The 7,030-nt window shown below is 32.6% G+C and overlaps 1 long non-coding RNA gene across 1 annotated transcript; it reads left to right on the forward strand.

Moving 5' to 3' along the window:
• Positions 1 to 1,230: 1,230 nt before the first annotated feature.
• LOC129893479 (uncharacterized) lies at positions 1,231 to 6,235 on the forward strand. The gene is made up of 3 exons (XR_008767467.1): positions 1,231 to 1,839; positions 2,043 to 2,102; positions 5,965 to 6,235. It is a non-coding gene; the product is annotated as an uncharacterized LOC129893479 (long non-coding RNA).
• The last annotated feature ends 795 nt before the right edge of the window (positions 6,236 to 7,030 follow it).

Here is a 7,030-nt window from a genome sequence, read left to right on the forward strand (position 1 = left end):
TGGATTTGAATTTTATTATAACTCTTTCATGTCCCGGTATCACCATAAATCGATACTGGGGCAATTTATTTTGAAAATTTATATTCTTTTTTCTACCTTAGGTCTTCAATAGAAATTACTACAGAGCATTTCTCATTCCAAGTTATTCTTTAGAATTACATCCGACTTGATTTCCCACATCTTAGGATATGCAGGTAACCTCAGTTTGAGCATGACCATATTCGTTCTATTCATGCTAGCATCTTCGTATGCCATCACCCAAAAGAACTCAGTATTACCATAATATGATACTGGGGCAAATTTTAAATTTGATTAAAATTTATTGTGAGTCTACCCTCTCGAACTACATATGCCTAAGATACGTAGGCAGCTCAGAAGCCAGAGTTCGGACATAACTCCATAAACAATAGTCTTCATGCCAAGGTGTTGCTCAAAAGATGTTTTGGTTGGCGACCTAAAATTGGGTTGTGTCAATGTTTTTTTGTCCATGCCTATTTCTTTGTCCAAGCTGTTGACACCCAATTTTTGTTCTTTATATTTAATTAAGCCTTCGTATAATAATAAGTATTATTTCAATTGTTTTTAAAATAATAATAATTTATGAACATATTCTACAACTTTGTGATAAGATCTTTTTTCAACAATTGTCAATTACTCTAACCCAATTAAGTTGAAGACGTTTTCATATGATGAATCAATCACATCCCTTGAATTTGATTTGAACAAGTTTTTTTTTTAAAAAAATACTCCATCCGTTCCAAAAAGAATAACCCTTTTTGGCACCGCTCAACTTTTAAGATTTCAATAATACCCTTACCATCAATTTAAAATATACAATGAGCATGGACCCACTGATATAGAAACATGACTGATTAATGTTTTTATTGGATGAATAAAATGACAAACATTTAAGAGCATAACCTGCAAATCGTATTTAACTTTGACACTTTTAACTTCTTCGTGCTTTTTATTCTTTCCTAAATTTTTGTTAAAAAAAATAATTGTTGGGAAAGAAATAAAATAAACTAACTTGTAATTGTTGAAAAATTTACTTATTGTTAATTTCCACTAAGATAAGCTTTGTTCTTCAAGAAATAAAGAGAGTTGGATAATGACACTAAATTAAAAAAAAATGGAAAATGAAGAATAATTTATGAGAGAGAAAGAGAAGCTTCAGAAAATTAAAAATAGATACACATTTAATGTAAATGTGAGAGCATTTAAGACATGGCAGAAGTGTATATTTGAACAAACTTTTTGGCATTACATGTATCTCTCCACTTTCTCTTCTTTTCATAAAATTTATTTAAAAATTATTCTTATTCATTGAAGGGTTAATCGATAGTTTATGTATATTTGTGATAATATGACAAAAGTCTTTCCTTAATATTAAACTTCGTATCAAATTAAATCAGACCATTTTTTTAAACGGAGGAAGTAGGTTGTATTGTCTTGATAAGTTAATGCCAAATGACAAAAGATAAAAAGATGGTCAAAAGTAATGAAAAGTAGAGCATGCCATGAATGAGACTAAAATAATAGATTAAAATAATCTTAAAGTTATAAAGCTTAGATGTAAAATATTAAAGGGATCCTTTTTTTTAAAAGAGAATAGCACTCCTACGCCTTTTCTTTCATCTTACCCATCCCTTGCACGCTCCTCACCTCCCAAAACCCAAATTTGAATGGCTATTCCCTAATTTTCAGAAAAAATCATAAATCCGTGACTTTTTCTTCTTCTCCATATCTTTTTTCTTGAAAATTCGGTACGTCACCACTGTCGCCTATCATTATTGGTGGAATTTATGCTCAAGTAGTTGGTCAAAGATAAGGAAAGAGGTAAGATTTGTAAAAATCTTTTTCTCCCCTTCTCCCTGAATGCCTTCGTTTTTCAGTTCAAATCCGAATTGTCAAGTCTGGATTCGCCTATAAATAAACATATTTTTCATCTCCAAAGAGACCGAGAATTCACATCCAAAGAAACACACACAGATTCACAAATCTACTAGTTTTACTACCTTTGGTCTTCTCTGATTTTTCAGTTTCGGATTCCTATCCGGAATCTTTGGACGTCAAAACCTTAGATTGTTGTTCAACACAAGGTAAAAATTCTTTTCTCGTCTTGTTTTTATCCTCATTTTTTGTCATCCAATAGGGTCCTATTAAGAAATATGTGAGTGTGATCTGTTCTATTTTTTATAAATGTGTTAGTATTTATCTCTTGTTTCTCCGAGGATCGAGATTGCGAATAATATGATTTCGTTCTTTTTTGATTCTGTTTGTTTCAATATATGGCTGTTTTTACATCCCAGGTGGTATGTGTGAAGTTTGAAACAATACATAACTTGATCTGTAGTTTGTCATTGATGCAAATTTATCCGCTGCTGATTCACAAATTTATGCTAAGTCCAATGCGATAGCAACTAATGAAAAGTCGTAATTATTTTCATGAGAAAAAAATAATACTCTAGTCTACATAATTAAAGTGCCACAATTATTAAAGTTTATCCTAAAGTTGGTACTAGTCTTCCCCTTTTTCCTAATTCAAATCTGGCCAAGTAAAAGTTTAACATTTTTTCTGAATTGTTTTTTATATCATCTTGTTGTGCAGTGGCATTAAATCAAAGCCCTCATTTTATCCTTTTTAAATAATATACGAGCAAGTGAAATTCTTCTCTATCCGTTTTTACTTCTATTGCATAATATGTATTGCTTATATGTGATATATCTGTAAGAACCTTTTTCCTCCATTTCTGCCTCATTATACTTGTACATATCCTCTAATTTCTATTGCTTTCATTTGTCAAGAATATATCTAAGTTTTTCTCCAATTTTTCTTTTCTGTTCTTTGTTACATGTGCACTTTGGAGCGCATTGGGAGTTATGATATGACTCCATTTCTGTCCAAGATTTTTGTGCTCGACGCTGCATTATTTGCTCGTGTCTAGTAGCCCTCGTTGCGTCAATAGTGTCCTGCGATTCCTCTTCACTTCAAAGTTTCACATTCTTTATATACATATATGTGTTGTTATCTCTTGACTAACGGTTTACACATTAATATTTTGCATTTATATTTATGTTTGCCTTTATTTTGTTTTGGTTTGTACAAAGTACAAACCAATTACGAAAAATAGTACGATGTAGTCGTTCACCCCCATCCATTTGGACAATGGGTTTGGTATACACATTTGGTTTAGAACGTTATTCTTAATTAATATTTATTGGCTACTTAACATTTGTAGTTTGCGAAAGCATAACTTTCTCAAAAAAAGTGAAGCTACGGGATAGCCCTTTATAATGTACCTATTTTCATACTTGTCTTTGATATACTAAGAGTTTAAAATATAGTGTTTAGCAGCCTAGAAGTGCAAATTTTGGTGGTTCAAAAATGCAGATTTCGAGTTGAAAAGTACATATTATTAAGGTTAAAATGTCACCATTCGAGAGCTTAAAAGTAATCATTTGTGAGCTCTGAAGTATTGCAAATTGAGTATTAACAATGCAACTTTTGAGGACAAGAATGCCTTCTTTTAGAACTTATTAACGCAGATTTTTGACTTGTTTAGAGTGAAAACACAGCTACTTTTAGAAACTTTAAATGTTTAGGTTTGAGGATAAAACACAATTTTTGAATAAAATAAAATATCTTCTTTTTAAGGCACAATATGTGTTATATTTTGCTGAAAATTGGACTTCCTTGGCCCTAAGAAAATATTGTTAAACTAATTTGTGATTTTTTTTCTGAGTGTAGATGGTTCAAATATTCGTTTCAAAATAAAACTAAAATTAGCCCTTTTATAATCGTACAAATTATTCTATTTTACTAAAACTTGGTTATCCGTAATATTTTCTTATCTTATACATATATACTAATTTCTTATATCTTTTTTACTTTTCACATATATTACTTTACCTATCTCTTTTATACCTTTCATAAACCACATTCATATCCTAAAACCATTTCATGCTCTGAGAAATATTCGTGTGTTTAGTCATAAAAAATAACCTTTTTATAGCAATCTCCTAAGCATCACTTTGGGTTAGTTCACATAATAATTTATTTAATAACTTGCTTTCTTTTAGATCTTATAAAGTTTAAACATTTTTAAATCTAATCTACTCTCATATTTTTAATCCAAGTTTTGACCAGTGAACTATTTACCAATGGATCTTAGAAGACACTTAATCTCTTCTCTTTAGGACAATTACAACTCTTTCCTACAATTACATAGGTTAAATAGAATATTAATTAGAGTTAACTTTAGCGTTATTTTAGTTCGATATTTAGATGTCCCATTTCACCTTTAAAATAATTAGGTGATGATTTATAATTTTTTTTAAAAAGAACTAAGGTAAAAGAACCATAAAATTGAGGTGGGATGCCAATAGTTAAGCCCATTTTATATTTTCAAAGTTAATCCCCTTGTGTAAAAATTGAATTTATTGTTAATATTTTTAAAACAAAATACAACTCAAATATTCTAGTTTCCCTAATGAATTGTTTCAAGATTTCAAATTTATTCACAGGTACATACATATATATGTCATACACGCAAGGTATATATTTCAGAGACCTGTCCAGTAGGCTTCCAAAATATTTTTCCAAGACCTTTACCACTAGACCCCACCACGGGCCGTGGTAAGAACCAAGGACTGTGAAGAGTCCCCATGAAGCCAGTTTCGGTCAGATTTTAAAGGGGACATTTTGGTCTTTTCTTGCATTTTAAATCAAAATGGAGTCATTTTGAAGGCTGAATTCTCTCATCTAAAGACCTTAAACCCTCTAAAACCCTCATTCTTCACACTTTGACTCAAGACAGTCAAATTCTCTCTTCTCAAGCTCTCCTAAGAACTTCAAGCCAAGCTAGGATTTCATCTCAAGGCATCTTCAAGTCTCCATTCCTCCTCAAGTCTTCATTAGGAATTTTTTTTTCCCAAGGTATGAGGGTTTCATCCATGGGTTCTTCAACCCATGGAGCTCAAATATTTTCCTCTGCTTGATATTTTAAATTCTAAATGATGAATTATTTATGTCTTTTACATGATGACTCTAAATGCATAAATTATGATATATTTAAAGTTTATTTACTTATACTGATGTATATTGACTCTTAATTTTATGAAAAAAAGGATTTTTTAAGGTTCTTATATGAGGCTTGAAAGTGGTTTTAAAGTGTATATGGTGGGTTGTTTTAAGATATTTAATTTGATGCATTCCGTCACTTTCATGCATACGAGTATCCTTAAATGTATTTGAAGGTTATGAAATGAACCACCTAGTTTTCCTTATGTTAAAAGTAAATTTGAAATGATAGCTTATGAAGGAAATATTTATGGGAGTCATAAGAAATAATTGAATGATGATGAAGGGGCTTGTTAGCCAAAGAAAGGATTCAATGTGAAAGGACAATTCTCACATTTTGAATCAAATAAAATGTTCTAAGGAGCTATTCCACCGAATAATATTTTGATGTCTAAAGTTATATAATTGGTTATGTTAATATGACATCTAGAAGTTATTCCGTGGGATTGACCTAGCACTGAATATAGCATATAGATGGGGACTTGACCTAAGGGGTCCTTAAGTAAAGTCTCATATTGCATTAACTATGTGCCAACATAGGAGCCATTGTAGGCTAGTGGCTCCATGATTAGCCAATAAATTTAAAGTTAAAAAAATGATTAAAGTTGATGGAGTTCTACTCGGCAAGTAATCTCCCTATGCCAACGTAGGGGGTTATGTTGGATTTCATGTAATAGCTTGCATGATCTTAAATGTCGGTTATGGTCATCTTCTCACAAAATGAGTGTTTTAAGGTTTCAGATGATAATTTCTCATGCATGGATTCACTTATGCATACTTCTTATAAGTGTCTTAATATTCTTCATTCTATAGCATGCTCACATACTTAGGTCATTCAAAGTACTAACGAATACTCTTGCCTACGTGATATCACTATGTAGGGACCAACATTGCTCCACACTCTCCTCTCCATGGCTAAGTTTGTCGTTGAAGGCTACTAGTAGTTGGTGAGTTCCCATATTTTGGGAACAACATCCCTATCTTTCTAGATTATGCTTTGTATAGACTATTGAGTTACTTTTGGTACTTTTGACTTATATCTTGAGGGTGAGCTAGGGACATGTCTTAGCCCCCGTCAAGTCTTTAAAGTAAAAGGTAGGTTGGACAAAGTGTATGATCTTCAAATGACTTGGACTCTTATGTTATATGGAATCCCTTTGTCCCATTATCCCTTATATTTTCGCTTGCTTGATTATAATTACCAATGAAAAGCATAATGAAATGCTAAAAGAGGCTTGGATGAGGTGCCTCTGGGTACTTCATTTGCTGTGTCACGTCTAGGACCTAGGTTTGGGTTGTGACAAACTTGGTATCAGAGCTCGAGGTTTTGAATGATCATCGCAGTCCAACATACCACATCAAATAAGGTCTTGTTCATGGTTGTGAAGCGTGCCACAACTATGAATAGGAGACTATGGGACGTTTAGGAAAGTTTTCACTTCTTTTAAAATCATGTCGTGCCTTAGAGTATCTTAAGCCTTCTTCTAACTAACGACCCATTTTGTATTCTCTAGATAATGCCTCGAGGAAGATCACATCCAAGAGAAAGGGTTGATGATGAGGACCAAGATCCTCCGATTCTCGATGCCCCATATCAAGAGAAAGGGGTAACCCATACAGAGTTTTGCAATATCATCACATTGCTGGCACAAACCATTACCATCCAAGAGAACCAAGGTGTTTTTCCTCCTCTGGTGCAAAATCTGGCTTCTAGGATTTGGGATTTCCAAAAGATGAATCCACCCGAATTTGATGGTTCTAAAATAGATGAAGACCCAATGGAGTTTATTGATGAGGTGTATCAAATTGTAGCTATTATGGGGGTACCTCCAAATGAGAACGCCGAGCTAGTGGCCTACCAACTCAAAGGCATGGCACGTGTTTGGTATGAATAATGGGTTGTTGAGAAGGATGAAGAAATGGGTCCAATAGGATGGGTAGAGTTCA

This window comes from Solanum dulcamara, chromosome 6 (assembly GCF_947179165.1).
Source record: "Solanum dulcamara chromosome 6, daSolDulc1.2, whole genome shotgun sequence".
Classification (NCBI taxonomy): domain Eukaryota; kingdom Viridiplantae; phylum Streptophyta; class Magnoliopsida; order Solanales; family Solanaceae; genus Solanum; species Solanum dulcamara.